This window comes from Parasteatoda tepidariorum, chromosome 4 (genome assembly GCF_982258835.1).
Source record: "Parasteatoda tepidariorum strain Cologne lab strain chromosome 4, Ptep-v5.0, whole genome shotgun sequence".
NCBI lineage: Eukaryota > Metazoa > Arthropoda > Arachnida > Araneae > Theridiidae > Parasteatoda > Parasteatoda tepidariorum.
In genome coordinates, this window is record NC_141758.1 from 112265797 (window position 1) to 112284030 (window position 18234).

The window sequence follows — 18234 nt, forward strand, 5'->3', positions numbered from 1 at the left end:
TTTTAATATCTAAATACAGAAACAAAGCAGTAAGATCTTATTCCATAAAAAATTATAATAAAGCAAAATTCTATCACGACAGAAGTAAATAACTAAAGTAAGCTTTATAACAATAAAATACAACTAATTTATCACTTTAAATATTTTAAAAGTAAAATAAGCTATCTACGTGATAAATAAGTAAATAATTTTAAATTGAATTAAGTGTCATTATAAAAATGTATATATTATTGATTATAGTTGTAAGCAATGTAAATCATACCCTGTCCTTTAGAGCTTTTACCAAAGCATTATATTCTTGATCTTTCTCTTGCAGTTGTTGAACATGATACTCTTGCCACTGAATGAGCTCTTTTTCTCTGTAAAAATAATTAATAAACACTGAGCACGTCGTGTATAAAAATTATTAATAATGCCTTTAAAATAGACTTTTATTTTCTGAGGAGAATAGACCTTAACAACTAGGACAATTCAAAATAAAGAGGAAAACTATTTTTATTCTAAGACTAAAGCACTAAATGCAAGGAAAAAAATAATGTTTTTTTACCAATTCTTTCTGAAAAAGTTATCAGAACTAAATAATTCACTCTACATAAAATAGTAAAATAATTAATACATTAAAAAAACTATAGTCAAAATTAGAATTTAATTAAAAAAAAGCTAAGCCATTACTTATTTTTAAAAAAAACCATAAAAAAACACAGCTAAAATGGATATTTAACAAGATGGTCACAAATTTCTTTAAAAAAGAAAAGAAAAACCTTTATTGAATTTAGCATAAAAAGTATATTTTTATAAATGTTAATAATGAATGCTATATGTTTAATCATAAAAAAAATTAACAAATATAAATTAGAAATTTAAAAAAAAAATAATTTTAAAAAATTCTGTAAACTTTACCTTTTTTGAAACTCTTTTATATATTTCTTGGCTCTGCTGTATTTCTTTTCAAGTGTTGAATATTTGCATTGTAATGCATCTAAGTCACTTTTGCTTTGCAACAGCTCTTGTTCAAATTCTGTAAACTAAGACTTAGTTCTTCAACTTAACATTGAGCCATGTCTAACCATTTTCTGTAGTCACACTCCATGTGCTCCAATTGCTTGTAGCTTTAACAAAAAAGTATTTAAGAATATTAAATTTCAGAAACTTTAATGGCAAGGAATACCCTAGAAGTTTCTCAGATAATAGCGAAATTCATTGCAAGAAAACAAATGAAAAAATTACTTAAAAGTGATGAACAGCAATTTAATTCAAAACAATGAAAACTTTCAGATAATACAATATCATTTTTATTTATTTATGTGTTAGTTCATTTCTAAAACATAGTTCTCCAAAAGACTAAAAAATACTCTTGAAATTTTTATTACTCAAAATTCTCAGATTTTCTTTAAAACCCCAAATCACTACAAACCTATAAGTCACGTATCATATAATCACCTTTCAATGTGAGTGTTCGTTAACAAAGATTTAAGCAACTAACAAATTTGCTTGAGTTACCCAGCACTTAAAAACCTAGCCATGTGACCAACATTGTTACTATAGCAAGAAAAATATATTGCAAAAGCATAAAACTGACATACCTGAAAATTGTATTATACAGTAGCTAATTAGCAAAGAAATAATTACTAGATGCAAAATATAATTTTAACTTAAAAATGTAACGGTAGCATTTTTTTTAAATAGTTTTTTTTTTTTGTCTGGTTAAATTTTTACCAATCTTGAATAGAACTTTGATAATCAGAAACAAAAATGTAGATTTGTAACTCAAATGTGTTGAAAAATATATCCAATAGATTTGCCTTTTTGTAATGCAGTTTATGTAGTTCAATCTTACCTTTTCATTTGCTTTTTTCAGTTCATTTTATGTAATCACACTAGCAAAATAGGCCTAAAAAGTACTGAATCAGTTTGATAAAATAATATAACTGATATTAAATTATAAAGACAGAAACTATTTTTTAACAAAGTCAGTTTTGAAATGAACGTAAAAATTTTATTTCGCACATAAAAAAAAATCAATGCATTTAAGGAGCGACATTTTGTTTTTCCTAACTGCACAATAAAGAGAGTACTAAATGAATAACTAAAATTACATTCTAAAGCACTGAACTTACGGAACTTACCAAGTTTCAATACTAAACTTATAAAGTCTAACTTATAAGAATTAAACTTATACAGTCTGAAAAATAAGTACGATGAGGGGTTCCTCATTAGTTCTATAAGTAGCAAATAGGTAGTTGTATAACTATTACTATTTTTTAACAAAGTAGCTAATAAGCACTAGTGAGTAGATAATACTATTTTTTAACAAAATCCATTTTAAACAAAACATGAAAAATTTATTTTGCATACAAATTTTTTTTTATAAAATCAATATATTTAATGGGCCATTTTGTTTTTCTTAATAATACAATAAAGAGAGTACTAAATGAATTACTAAATTTAGAATATAAAGCACTGAACTCACTAAATTTACCAAGTTTTAGTCTAAACTTCTTATAAGTACTAAACTTATATAGTCTAAAAAATAAATGTGATGATGGGTTTGTCATAAGTAGCTAATAGTTATATAAAGGTTAAATAAGACCAAATTGTAAATAGTTAGATAAAATATGAATATAAACTGAAAATAAGTATTCTGTATAAAATAATAAAATTAATTTGTAACGAGCGTAACTTTAACCGAAACTGTTTGAGCCACCCCATGAACTCGGAATGATACAGTCAGAATGGGATGTTTAGTTTTTCTCAAATCTTTTAATTTCTCTCTAAAATTTGTTTTTCTTTTTATAAATATTCCAACTAACTTAATTTTTTCTGCTTAAGTTTTAATTAAATATATTTTGTCCATTGAATAAATTTGTTGATTAACTGCAGTAGAATTGTTTCTGCTTCTTTCTTCTTCTTTTTTTTTTTGTGCCTCTTTATACTTAAGTCACCAAAGCAGGCACAAATTCACATAGAATATCCTTTTTTTCCATTTCATCGTTAAGACAAGAGTTAAATCATATATGTCTATGAAAAATATCAGAGAATTAAATTGTTTCATTCAATGAATACTAAAAAGTATCTTTAAAATGATTTTTAGTGAGATTCCCAATCACCTTGAAAATTAAGTAAAATAATGTTATTTAGTACTACTTCTTTCATCTAATTCGAGCTTGTGAATTAAATAGGAAGTATTTTAAACTTGAAATAAAATCATTAGCCGAAAATGGGAAACCTAGATAACAACAGACAAGGAGATAAAAAAAAATTGCTTAAAGAAAAGAAATGCAGTCTACCTGATATCAAATGAAATATGAGGAAATATCATTGATAAACTGAAAACAAAATTTATACAATATTATTCTAATATGTCATTCAGAGAACATACATTATAAAATTCATGTAAAATGAGATATGAAAGAGTGAGTATAAAATTAAAATAAGAATTTTTTAAAAATTAAATGTACAAGATCAATATATAAATTTGTATACAATAAAAAAAGTATATTAATTGAACATGATAAAAAATATATCAATTTCATAAATAGAAAAGATATGTTTCTTTCTATCAAAATAAGGCAAGAACAAACTTTTTTTCCTTCTTTTAATTAAGATTTAGAATAATGAAGAATTTTCAGTAAAATATGATAAAACTAACATAAAGGGGGAAATGAAAGTTGAGCGTTAAAATAATTGCTACATGTGCATCTTACCTTGCATACTACATTTTATCTTGTTGATAATTTTTCTTTATATTTAACTAAATATAAATATAAACACAAAACTCTTTTTTTCATTGAATAAAGCACTGTTTTTTAGAAGAAAAAAATTTTAAAAATCGATTCAGTAACATTAAATTAAAGACTTGCGATTATTAAAAATTGAAGAAACAAAAATAACTCCTCACTAAAATCAGTAAATGTATATTAAATTCTGAATAATAAATTGCGCAGTGAAACTAAAAACTATACTCACTCTATTATCAAAAGCAAAGTCACTACTGGGCCGTTCAGTTTCTCTTTCACGGTCAGCTACCAGAGATTGAGAAATTAACTGTGTAATTTCACTTTGAACTCCATCTTTTTCACGTCAATAACAAATCTGCAAAAGATAAAGGGAAATTTAAACTAAATAAAATTAAAAAGAGACATCAATTGCAATAATTTTTAATAAAAAGAGGCAAAAAGGATAAAAGGTTAAACTATAAATTTTAAAAGTAATTATCTCTTTTTTTTTCTCGGAATATAACAATAGAATTTTAATATTGCAATTGCTCTTATTTAAACCTTTCACTAAATAATTATAGATAAGTTTATACACAAATATTTTTCATTCATTAACAAAGAGCCTGAGGAAATTGATAAAACATCCAAAAGCAGTATTTACTAATATTTAATAAACGTTTTGACTATAAGTGAACTAAAAAAAAAAAAAACTCACAAGCAATAACTTCAGAAAGAAATAAAATAGCTTGCAAGAATGCCTTTTTTTCCAGAATAAATCAATGATATGTGAAAAAATGTCAAAATAAATTAAATACACAAGAAAAGTGTTTAGGTAAATAAAAGATCATTTATTGGGGTTGCATAAGGAAACTACATAACTCAGCTATCTTTTTAAATGCTGTTGGATGCTATAGTTTGTTAAATAATTCCCACCATACGTCCTGGAAGTGTCTATAGAAAGTTTCCATTTTTGGATAATTTTTAGGAATCAAAATAAATGTTTTTCTGGTCACTCCCCACACCAAAAAATTCCAATTTTTTTTTATTTACCATCTGTAAATATTTAATATGTAAGAGTAAGAAAAAAAACAATTTTCGTGCTGTGTTTAGGACAGCTAAACATTTATGCAGCTGTAATAGGCACACTTAAAGGTTATTGAAAACTAAAGAGTAGAAGGAAAAAGCAAAACGTCAGTGAGGGATATAAACTATGAATATTAATGAAGGTAAACATTAATACTATTTTAAAAATAGTATTAATGCTTTCCTTCAATAAAGGCAATAGGCTTTGTTTTTTCTTTGTTTTTTTTTAATTCTTAAAAATGAAAACCATTTTTTTTTAAAAAAAAAAAACCTTATTTAATTCTATTGCTTATTCAATGTGTTTTTCATTAAATAGGATAACTTAATTTAATTGTTTTCTAATATTTTTATCAGAATATCTTTGCTTCGAATTCTTCATATGAAATGTTTTTATTCCAGAAAAAGGAAGCTTCAACTTAAAATTCTGCTTGCGTTTCACCTCTTTATTTTAATCAATGGCTTTTATTTATTCTTTAGATGATGAAATCTAATTTTAACCAATAACTAAACAAAATATTAAAACTGAATTTCGCTGTTTTTTATTTTACTGGCACATTTTATTAAATGATGCATGATTTGAGTTTTTTATATCTTTTATAAGGAAAAATCCATTGCCAGGACTTGCCATAGATCAGATGACTAATGATACAGGACACTCCACGGCGCGATTAAATTTGAACTCCAGTTTGCTTTCTATTATATTTTGCCTTAAAATATAGAATTTATCAATTTACCCAAAATAGCCCCGCTTTCCTCAAGGAAAGTCAACAGTCGACCCAAAATTTTTAAAAGCAAGTAATTAGGCATGAGCCTATTCACAGTCCATGATAATTAAATTCTAGATTAGTAAGAAGAGTATAATCCTTCTTTGAAGTAGGAACGTAAAGAATATTTGACCACTATTCGGTATTCGACTTATTCGGCCCGTTTGCTGAATATTCGGCTGACCGAATGTTTGGCCAAATATTCAGTAAATTATTTCTAAGAAAAGAATTTTTTGACAGTTCTTTGAGAAATAGGAAAGATTAAAAAATTATATAAAATAGTCTTTTTACTTTACATAATCAGAAATAGGTTTTACACAAATTTATTGAGTTTTAAAATTTATGAGCTTGCAAATTTATATTCTAGAAGACAAATGGAAAAGGAAAATTTCAAAAAATGAAACTAGATTACTTTATACTGAACCACATGTAAAAATATTATTCAAGCAGGTCAATTTTATTGTTTTTTCAAGACCTTTAGTTTTATGACTTTTTTTGCTGTTTTTCTGTTTTTATTATAGCGCAGCATTTAATCAGAACATTTCTGATAGATTTTATTCATTTCTTGTTACTCTTTCCTGTTTTGAAAGACAGATAGCAGGTAACAAAAAAGCCGTAATTTTCAACGTCAAAGTTATATTTTAAAAAATAAGAACCATTTTTATTTGTTTCTCTTTTTCTTTCTATTAACTTTTTTTAGCAGCGTTTTTATTATGACAGCAGTTTCTAAAGAGCGTTTCTAAAGAGCGTTTCTAATGTATGTTATTCTTTTATTGTCACTTCTTTAAAAAATATGGCAATATGAAAAAGTTAACTTGAGAGTTTTAATATGAAAATTGTCTGTTCAAAAACTAAGAATGAATTTTGTTTTGGTTCTTATCTTGCTTTTTCTTTTTTCAAAAATCAACGCTTTTATTAAGACGCAGTAATTAAAAAGGGTTTCTATTAGACTTAATTCTTTTCTTTCTTTTTTTTTCACTTTTTCTTGAGAATACAATAATTAGAAAACAGATGTCCAACTTTAAAATTTTCATTAGATTTAAGATCGGATTTTTATTTTTTTCTTTCACTGTTTATATAATCTTTTTTCCTTGGGCATTTTTATTATAGCGTAGCATTTCTAAAAACGTTTCTAATATACTATATTTCTTTTAACGTTCCATGGATACTTTGTTTTCCGGGAAAAAAATATTTTTAACATTCAAATTTTGTCTTAATTAAAAGGATTTTTGTTTCTATTTCTCTTTTTCTTTTTTCAACTTCATTTTTTTCATAGCTGTTAGTCATTTTTTTATTTATCCTAAATATTTTTAATGAATAACTATTATAGCTTTTTTTTTACCCCAAACCAGTAATATAGCTAAGTTTGATTAATTTTAAAGTAAAAAAATATTTATTAATTAAATTTTTTAAAAACAAAATGTTGCTATTTGGCCGCTTAATATTCAGTAGGCCGATTTTTTTGGTCAAATATTTGGTATTCTGCCAAATTACTATTCCTTATATCCTTACTTTGGAGAAAACATTTTAAGGTCAAAAAATAACAATAGAAATAGAAATAAATAAAAAATATCAACCACTAAATAACACAAAACAAAATGTACCTCACTGGTCCTGAAGTATTTCTTAATATAGTGGCTGCATAAGCTTGAGTTACACCAACAAGGGATTTTCCATCAACTTCTGTAATCTGATCATTGACTGATTCTTCACAAAATATAAAAGAAAAAACAAAAACTTAACTGAACACATGAATTGGAATTTTTAAACTTCAAAAGTAATTTTATTGTAACACTCTCTATCTGCATTTTTTTTAAACGCAAAACACATTTTATTAGAAAGTTATAGTAAGATATTGGCAAAAACTCTTTTGATTATCTCAGGCGATTTTCCAGAAACCACATTTTTTTTAAATTTGACTGACACATGTAATTAACGCATAAATCAATTCATATGAAATTTCATTATGTTGTTATCAAACATTCTTATGTGAATTGGTATCCAGTTGATAGCTTCATTAAATGAAGCACATTTCTAATTAAAACTGACAATACATGCTTAATAAAATAGAAAAAAAAGTGCCAAAACAATCTATATAAAATAACAAGTAAATCATATTTTACATCAGCTTAACTTGACTGTGCTCAGGGCCGGATTAAGAGCATGCGGGGACATTCAAATTTTTGGGGACCTTAGATTACATTTTTTTTCTCGTATATTTTTTTTATTCAAATATAAATGTATTTATATATCTCTTCATTTAAGAAAGCATATTTAAAATTAAAATAAATAATAAATAAGATTTTACTTTATTTCGCTACATTAGAAGTAAAAGAATTATCGTATTTTACTAATGTATAATTGAAATTGATTTTCTTAAAGAAAATTTTTTTAAGGGGGCCCCAGGCCATAGCCTAGTCTAGCCTAATGGGTAATCCGGCCCTGACTGTGTTAAAAGCCTTACACGTGTTAATCAGGAATGTCTATTTAAATATGTGTTGTAATTTGTTAAAATTAAAAGGACTATCAATAAAGAATAAAAAAAAACCTATTTGAATTATCTAACACGAAAATTAACAATTTTTTATCTCACTTTCAACATAATGATAAATATCTGGCATTATTTAGCATCATTTAAGAAGAAATTTGACACACAATTATCAAAATTTTTATGGTTAAACTCCCTTTACAAATATGAGCCTTCCATTAAAATATTCTTTTGAAAAATAGAATTCATATTTTTAAAACTAAATCTCTTTTTAACAGACATTGCAGCAAGACTGAAAATTTTTAATACACTTTACAAAACCTATTTCAAGGACATAACCTTTCACATCTTGGAGATTTTATTCTGAAATTAGAGCTGCAAGGTGAACTTAGGGTAACTGAACAAAATGAAGTGCTTTATTTCTATGTTCAAACCAAAGTATTTTTAATAGAAACTATTGTAAGAACATTTCTATGGAAAGAAGTACCTTCCATCTCTATCAGCATTTGGAGTAACTGTTTTCACAAATATACCAAGTTTTTCCACTCCGGCATCAGCTCCAACACCCATTCCAATAATTCTTAACCCTAAGCCTTCTGGACCTAATATGAAAATTAAAAATCAAAATTTTAGTTTCAAATGAAATAGTTTCATTTCAAAACAAAGAGCTACATTCAAAACAATTTAGTAAATAAATGATATAAACACTCTGCACAAGTTGAACCAGTATTTATATTATTTTAAAGTTATGTGACGGGCGTAACTTTCAAATAATAAACTGATTAGCAACTGGTTGGTTTGAATAATAAACTGATTAGTATTAACAATAAACGAAGAGCAATAGAATCTTTTATAATAGGACAAGAATCTGATTAAAATAATAATTAGAAGAAATGCAAGAATCTGATTTTAGGAAAAATGACAACATACCTAAACTTTAAAATAAATACCATTTTACTATATATGAATAAAAATATTTAAACTAATTAGAATTTTAAGTAATACTACTTTTCTGCTATAAGCATAGATAACCATATCTTGAATTAACAGAGTGGTTTTTATATAGGGTATTTCATAGTGACAACCCTAAACAGATATAACAAAACTTCTATAAGAAATCATCTTTATACATCTTCTTCATTATGACACTTATTTTTGAAACTATAAATTTAATGTTTAAATGTCTTCTAGAAGAATTAAGAGTTTAGTCTTCTAGAAATTGTATTGTCTTTCGAATCAGTAAAGTAAACAAAGTTAAAATTCCAACTCACTTAGAGGAGCTTTTATTCACATTTTCAGCAACTGACCGTTAACTACAGCTAGTGTAAAGTGTTTACTTACCTTCTTCATACCTAGTGGCACATAAAGCAATCATAACTGGTGCAAGTAGAAGACAATATTGTCACTGGGGCAATAAATAACAATTACGGTACAAGAGCCTGATAAAAATAATATAAACACTAATTTTAGTGCTTATTATTATTGCAAAGTTTAACTACTAATTTGAATATATTATTTGGCTAAACTTTTATCAAGAGGTGAAAATTCTAGAAATGATCTGTTATCTTAATGACCAATTTTGCACACAACAGTGAAAGGTAACTAGATGTTTCCCTGTCTTTTTAGAATCATTGTCAAAAAAAATTTACGTAGACTTTGGAGACTGCAAAATGGTATTAAAATGGGAAAAAAGCAAAAAACCAATCAAAATCTGCCTAATAACTAATAAGAAAAGTAGAGTAAAAAACATAAAAATAAATTTGATTGCTAAATAAAACTTAGAGATGTTTCTAAAAGACACCATTTATTTCCATTTCTCTCTGACAATCAAACAGTAAGACAAATACAAGATTACAATTTAAGTTTAAACTAAAAAACTTTGCATTAACAAAATAAATAAAAAATTTATAAAATAAAAAATTATCATTTAAAACTATTTGTTTCACAAAAAGACAATAATTAAAAAATTACTTTTAATAAAATCAACAGGAAAAACATCCATTTTTTCAATTCTTTTCTCTAACTCATATTCAGCAGATGCAGATATCGGATCAACGTCTTTATTCCGTCTATCATAGTCTTTCGTAGAATGAGTGCTATAAACCTAGAAACAACAATACCTTTAAAATTAAAACTGATATGGGAATATACAATGTTAAGGGCAATAGTTTATGACATCAAGAAAAGTCTATTAAGAGTTTAAAATGTATAATATGTAATTTTTCTGTGGACAATTACTACATTCATTACACATAATCTAAAACCTAACTGAATATTTTACAACATTTATATCATTTAATAATCAACACTTGGAGATGGATACTATTCAAAAAAGGAAAGTCAGCTAATTGGCCAAGTCCATAAGTTAACTGGTCAAGCCATAATTAATTAACCCTTTTTGTACTGACAGGACTTTTAAGTCCCACTAATAATGTTCTCTTACAGCAATGCAACAGAACAAAATATTGCATTAAAACTCGTCTGTGCCAGTAATATGACTTTTCATTTAACATTATTAGTTGCAAACACATGATTATTAGAAGTTGAACATCAACATGGTACTATTTAGTTTTTGATATCGTGTTTGAGGATGCCATTTTATAACTTCTCAGTTCTCTATCTTGATCAATTCCATAAATCTTTCATACTTTTTCACTGATTTATTAAAATTTAAAACTAGTTATAAAACAAAGTGTTAAATGTTTCACTTTAATTAAAATTTTATATTCATTATATTTATTATTATGCATGTTAATCTTATATTTTTTTTAAAAATATTCGTCAAAAGTGCAAAATAATAATTAATTTTCAGCTAGACAAACCAAATTCTATATTGCTTTCCAAACTGAATCCCTAATCTAACAAATGAGCAATTTAATTCAGACAATAATGTGAAAATGAGCATGTTCTGACAGAATTAAAACTTAATCCTAACCAATTTTATTTTAGAAAGTTAAAAATGATGTATATATTGGATAGAAAACATCAGAAACCTTAAGTTAGTTTGAAAGAAGGTTGAAAAAATCCATTCTATATTAAATTATAGGCGTGATATGCAATTATACTGAAGTATTTCAACTAATAACAGATACCATTACCAGCTTAAAGTTAGTTATATAATATACAGAACAATACAGTGAACTTTTGGAGCCTTGCCTAATATTTCAAATTTTAAAAGGAAGTTCTAGTTATCCTTTGTTATATGGTTTATTACAACATTTCTTCCATTTCGCATGTTTCATTTAAACAGTAATTAGCAAACTTTACATCTAAGCTATTTAAATGAACTCAGAATACTTAAAAAGCATTAGAAAAATGATTAGACAATTTTTACACCGAAATTTTTAAATAAAACTCATAAGTTAGAAATTAATCGTAAGTTATCTTTTGCCATATAATTTTTTTCCATAAAAAATTTATAGTTTCTTTTTAAAATTTATTTTATCAATATTATTCTTGCTATATTAAAATTGTTTAATCTGTGACTCAAACAAAGATGAATTTTTAAATAAGAAAATTTTATAAATATATATATTCACTACACATAGCAATAACTATAGTAAAAATGGGTAGGTATCAGGGCTTGAAAATTACATAGCATGGCATATCTCAGGCATTCTGATTGGGCATATATCCTTTTTTTACAAGCCGGGCATGTAAATATTGTATCAATAATTTGCTAAGACAGTGATTATGGGTCCCTAAAAGTTTGATTATAAATAAAAATTTATGTGAGAGCAAAAATAGGAATGATATCATTATAAGAACTCTCAACTTAACATCTACTTTAAATCTTTAAGCAATTTTGCATTGCGCCCTCTTTTTTAATATGAACAAAAGTTTCCAAAGAAGTTCGAAAATTCCCCACATAACAGATAAAAGTAACCAATTAACAGAAGAAAAAAGGAAATTACTTTAATTGGATTCGTGCTGAATGATATTTTTGTAGTTCGACGAATTGGGTGTTCAGAATCAGGTACGTCATTCACAGGTTCTAGTTGGCAATTATCTTCGATCTCTGGAGGAGATAAACCAGGACATTCGAAATAGTAGTGGCCATCTTCAAGAAAATGATATTCTGTACCATCATGTATGAGCGTAGAATCAAATTCGCCTGGAGTGAATGTGGCATTCAATACCTCCTTCTTGCAATTATCATTTAATGTTTCTTAAGCCACATCTTAATGACTTTCATCAGATCTAGATAAAAGTAATACTACTTCTCTTGCCTCCTCATCACTTAACAATGCTGGATGTTCCCTAGATAAAAAAAAAAGAAGACAGTTAAAGATATCTTAAAGAAAACAAAAATGAAAATTTATCAAGATGGGATAAAAAGTGCAAAGACTAGATTAACATATACACTATTAAAAGTAAGTTAAAATTAGATAAACAAAAAAGCTGTTAATTGACTTTTTTACGTAAAAACAGTGTTTTACTTGCTACTTAATAACTCAGCAGCTCCATCTTTAGTCAATAACAACAAAAATTAAATTTACATACTTAACTACAAAAACTAGATTAATATATACAGCTTATAAAATTAAGCTAAAATTAGATATAATAAACAGTTAATTGACTTTTTTAGAAAAAAACAAGGCTTTACCTGCTACTTAATAACTTAGCAGCTTCATTTTCAGTCATTAGCTCTATATATCCAAGATTGCTATTTTTTGTTGAGCTGGTATCCAAAGGCTATAAAAAATTTATTGAATTTCATTATTAGAGAAGAAATACAATTTGTAAGTAATGGCTGTTTATACTCTTAAGTTTTTAAAACTTCAAGTATTTAACCCGGAAAAAAAAATTCCAATAAATATAAGGTTTTAAATATTACAATAAAGTACCACCTTTTAAAAATGGTATTCTTTACAAACAATCAAAAACTCTTAATAAGTTTAGATATTATAAAATAAAAATATTATTTCAACTTCAAAAAAGATATTTAAACTTTCTGAAAGGGATAAAAAGGAAAGTTTAAGCTTTAAAATGAATTGATTTTATAAAAAAGTAATATAAAAAAAAATTAAGTAAATAACTTCATCTCTTGCAAAGCTAACAAACAATTAAAAGAAAATTGTAAGAAATTACAAACCTGGTTTATTTAATTTTGATTAAAAAAAGTTGAATTTAAAATAACAACTAATAAAGAGAAAACTTACTTGTCAAATTCATTTTCCCACCAGTCAAGCTCTCTAAGTTTTTGTTCATGCTACGGATAAAAAACCACATCTAAATCCCTGCCAAGAAAAAAAAAAGAGAATAAAAAAATTCATTTCATTTACCATTACTTTGAAGAAATAATTTAGCTCAAAAGACAAATATTTCCAAATGCTGTGAAAAGACTAGAATATCTTATAATACAAAATTAAAAAAATGTTTTTTTAAAAATTAAATTCAATAACTTTTTAAGAACTACAAGTTGCACTACTCTGGTACAAAGTTTTCCTTTTATAGAATTGATGGTAATGTAAAAAATTATCAAAGATTATAAATTTTTAAAAAAGAAATATTAAGTTCATAACATCTATCATGCCTTCTGCAATATGAAAGTTGATGCATTTGTATACAGTATGTAAAACAATAACTAACTGTCATTAGAAGCATTTTTTGTCCTGAAAGCACAAAATGATTGCCACTTGTTAAGGCAGTGAGGCTAACTTGGCCCCTGGCCTGCAGGCTGGTAGAGCCTCATAGACATGTAACTAAATACTCTTAATTTTTCTTCTTCTAAAGAACTTAGACTAATATTAGTAGCTTTATACAAAAAGCTAAAGTTTAGTGTGCAAAATAAAAGAATGAGCACCTCAATATCCTTTGGCCTAATTATTTTATCTTCATGTGCTAAGATGCTAAATTAATAGAATTATTAAGATAACATCTTAGTGTAGGGGTGCACAACCTGCGGCCCTTCGACTACTGAAGTGCGGCCCGTGAGAGCTTCTAAACACAATAAAAAAAATTAAAAAATGGCAATTTTTAGTCGCACTTTTAAGTCATCACGTTTCGACACAATCAATTTTAACAGATTCTTCAGTAAATGTACGTTTAACGCGCTTACTTTAAGCCGATTTTATTTAAAATATAAATGATTTTCTTAAAACAGTTATTTCCGCTTTTCTACGTGATTTCAAAAATCCCGAATTTTTATTACGACGCAAGTTTCAGATCACCCATTTAATTAATCACTTTTTGGTGCACTTTATTTGTGACGATTTCATCTTAAATCTAAGTGATTTTTAATCTTTTTTTTTCGCAATTCTTTCTGTTTTTCAACAATTTTTATCGGCAGTTATTGCTATGAGTTCCCACGTATTGTAAAAAATTCCAATTATTCTATTACGACATGCAAATTTTAAATCGTGCATTTGACACGCTTTATTCATGTTGAGATCAGCATAAATGTAAGTAATTTTTTGCTCTCAATTATTTCTATTTATTATGATGTTATTACGACACGTGATTGTTAATCGCGTAAATAAATAATCACTTTTTGATACGGTATTTCGATACAGTTTTATCGTAAATCCTAGTTCTTTTTTCTTCGTTTTTTTCCGCAACGAATATGATTTGGTCGAATGTGGTAATGAATTGTGATTTGGTCAAAAACCAAATATTCGGCAACAAAAAAGAAAAAAAATCAACTGAACACCGTACACTTGGGGCCAAATAGCAAAATCTTTTAGCAGCATAGCAACACTAAAACTAAAGTTTCAATGCTCAGAATAATATTTCCTGGAAAAAAATAATCATAAATTAACTCTAAAAAATAAGGCCAATCAAGAACGATTTTGAAAATGTCGAAAAGCGAAACAGAGAACATAAAAATCAATCTTAATTTTTGAAAGAAAATTTTGAAGCTGAACATCTCAGTTTTCCAATTACCAGAAAAAGCCAAGAAAAATGAATTAAGTCAACAGAAATGCTATTAGAAATTACTGAGTAATAATAAAAACGTCTAAATAAAGTTTTTTTTATTTAAAAAAAATAAAAAGTTAGAAAAAACGTTCTTAATTTTTTAAATAAAAATCTTATGCTGAAAATCTCAATTTCAATTTGTCTCATTGCCATAATTTTAGAAGAAAAAAAATTGCTATAAAATAAATTTTATTAGTAACTTTATTTTTTAAAAAAATGCTGAGTCATAATAAAAATAACTATAAAAAGAAAAAAACAAATTTTTCTTAGTTCCTGAAACAAAACTTTAATACTGAAAATCACACTTTTCTATGTTACTGGTTATTTATATTACAGTACCGGGAAAGAGTGATAATAAATCAATAGTATGAGACGTTCTGTTAAAATGCTGGGTTATAATAAAAACAGCAAAAAAATGGGAAAAAATCCTTCTCAATTCTCAAAGTATCGAAAAAATGACAAAATAGACTTGTCTGATTATAATTTAAAAAACAAAGTAATATCTATAAAAATTCAAAAATAAAAAAAACTTAAAAATGCATTTCTAAAAAATATTCTGCCGAATATTTGACTGATCATTCAACCAACTGAATTTTTTACAGAAGGGCCAAATACTCGTTGCATCCTTAATTTAAATGCAATGTTATTGCAACTTGAGAAATCATAAAATGGCGGAAAACGAGAATTTTTATACTGCTCACTGTTTGTAGTTTAGATTTAAATTTTTTGCTGTTTAAGTGATCTTTTTCAATAAAAAAGAAGGAAAATGCTTACGATATAAAAAAAAGTCTAATGATTTATAAAATGAAATAATAAAATACATTACAAAATAAGCATTGAATTTTATTTTGAACTATCACAGTTTTGTGTTTATTTTAGGCTTTTGTTTAAAACCTATAAATTTTCCTCAATTAAAATATTTAATTTGAATTTATATTACTTAATTATGACTAAATTTTTTCCTACTTTCATTCTGTGGGCATTGCAATTTTTTTATTAGAATTTAATTCTAAAATGAGTTTTCGTATTGCATGATATGTTAAAAAAAACATTTATTTTCTTCAATGTTTATTTATTTTGATAAATCTATTGTTCATATGATAAAAACAGCAATTTTTTTTGTAAAAAAAGGTATAAGTTTTTATTATTTTTGAATTAATTCTAATAATGGAACACCTTTAATCTCTTACAAATATATTACTAAGTTCATTGATAAAAAAATATAAAGCTAATGTTTAAATAAACATCACTACATTTGTCATTAACATGTCTAAATACATGTGCGGCCTTTCCTTAGCCAACCTGCTGTGCAAGTGGCTCTTCACTCAAAAAGGTTGTGCACTCCTATCTTAGTGCATGAAAGATTATAAAGGTGCTCGCTTTCTTATTTTGCATATTGTGTATAACACACTATTGAAAAACAAATTAATAAATATTTAATCTATAAATTTATGAAGGATCCACAATAGGAACTCACTTGTAATTTTTACTTTTTTTTAAAGAACTTAGACTAATGTTTGCAGCCTCATTCCTAAAAAAAAACAATATTAAGAAAGCAAACACTTCAATATTTTTTGACTTAATGATTGGATCTTCATTTACTAAGATGCTATCTTAATTCGATAGCCTCTTAGAGATTATTTTAATTACTTGATTATGATTGCTACTTAGAGCATGAAAATCCACCTGTTAGATCAAATGTTATAAAGGTACTTGCTTCTTTGTATTGCACAAATTACACAGCACACTGTATTAACAAACAATTAATCTATAAATTTATGAGGGATTCACAATAAGTACTTACTTGTAAAGAGGTAACAGAGACTGGTAATCGGAAGGTGAAGTGGTCTCAGGAAAATAACTGCGTATTCCCAGGCGGTGGGACAATGTTTCTGCTCCCATATAAGTGAAAAGCGTTGCTACCGCTTCCCAATTAGAGTGAAAAGCAAACTGAATGGTCGCTTCTAGGCCACATTGAGATCGGAATTGTTTGAAAAACTAGGGATCAAAACGCTGTTGTGCTGTCACAGCACCACCTAGAATTATCTAGAGGGAAAAAAGTTACTTAAACAAAGTTAAAAGCTTGACGATGCTCACATACATTAATTAAAATAATAAACCACAGCAGCATCTTGCAAATTTTAGCTAAAAATTTGAAGCACCCTTAATTGATATTTTATTGTATTCTGATTGAATCCTAGGTGGTATTCCTCACTCAGATAAATCCTAGGTTTATGGTATTCTTATTGAACTATCTAGTCTAATATATTTACATACCTAGACATATATTTTCTACTTAAATGAAAAAAAAATTCAAAATTGAAATTTTATTAAAAAATTAATTTTTTTTTTGAAATCTAGAATATTCAGGGCAATATAATTTTTAATTCTTGAGGCCCATGCTCATAAGATATTCAGGAGTTGTTGGATGGTATAGGGCAAAATTAGGAATTTTTGGCAATAGCCAGTTGTAGCATTTTTTTTTTTTAGCAGTAGAAACTTTTTCTGAAATAGAAAATTTTAAATGGTAAAAAATTGTCAAAAAATAATAATATGAGGCATTTCTTTTGAAGCATCTCTCAAAATAGGGTAAATGCTGCAATTGTAAAATGAAGAAAAATTTTAAAAAACAAGTGTGAAATAAAATAATTTCCTAAGTGTTATGACATATTCATATTAATTCCATATTTATTTAACAAGAAAACCAATAATAAAGTGCACATGTTTCATATTTTTAATAAAAGGTGGCGACTGGCAAACAAGTTTTTAATCACTATTTGTAATAGTTAGCCACCCTGTGGCGATCCTTAATTTTGACGCAAGTCCTAACTCATAATCAAAGATAAAATATTATTGGCTTAATAGTTGTTAAATTTTGATTAATGAAAAGATTTGAATGAGACATCGATTGAGAACATAGTGAATATTTTATCTTGCATTATAACAGCGTTGAACAGCGGACCCAATTTTGGGTTTACAATTACCAATGTTCCGTAGCCCTGTAATTTTGATCACAATCCAGAAGACAAGGGAACTAGTATTGGGAGAAATTTGCCCGGAGAACTTTTTTTGATAGAATTAACCTGAATTTGCATTACAAGAGGAGAAAAACCACAAAATCTCCCACGGTTAGCCTGACAGCAAAGGGACTATAACCCATGATCCATCTATCACTGAGGATATTTTACATAAGCACTGTGGTCGGCGTGAGCAGGGTGCGGAATTTGCATTGACCAGCCATTACTGGGATTCAAACCCGGTTCAC

At 26.5% G+C, this 18234-nt stretch overlaps 1 pseudogene across 1 annotated transcript in view; it reads right to left on the minus strand.

Moving 5' to 3' along the window:
* The window catches only part of LOC147812564 (neurabin-1-like), a 56946-nt pseudogene that overhangs the window by 14866 nt on the left and 23846 nt on the right, over window positions 1–18234 (minus strand). The window contains exons 8-16 of the transcript XR_015433419.1: window positions 12658–12746; window positions 11966–12311; window positions 10023–10155; window positions 8519–8653; window positions 7152–7270; window positions 3967–4092; window positions 1838–1891; window positions 901–1102; window positions 263–359 (exon numbers count right to left, since the gene is read on the minus strand). The product of XR_015433419.1 is annotated as a neurabin-1-like (transcript). The remainder of the gene's footprint in view (window positions 1–262; window positions 360–900; window positions 1103–1837; window positions 1892–3966; window positions 4093–7151; window positions 7271–8518; window positions 8654–10022; window positions 10156–11965; window positions 12312–12657; window positions 12747–18234) is intronic.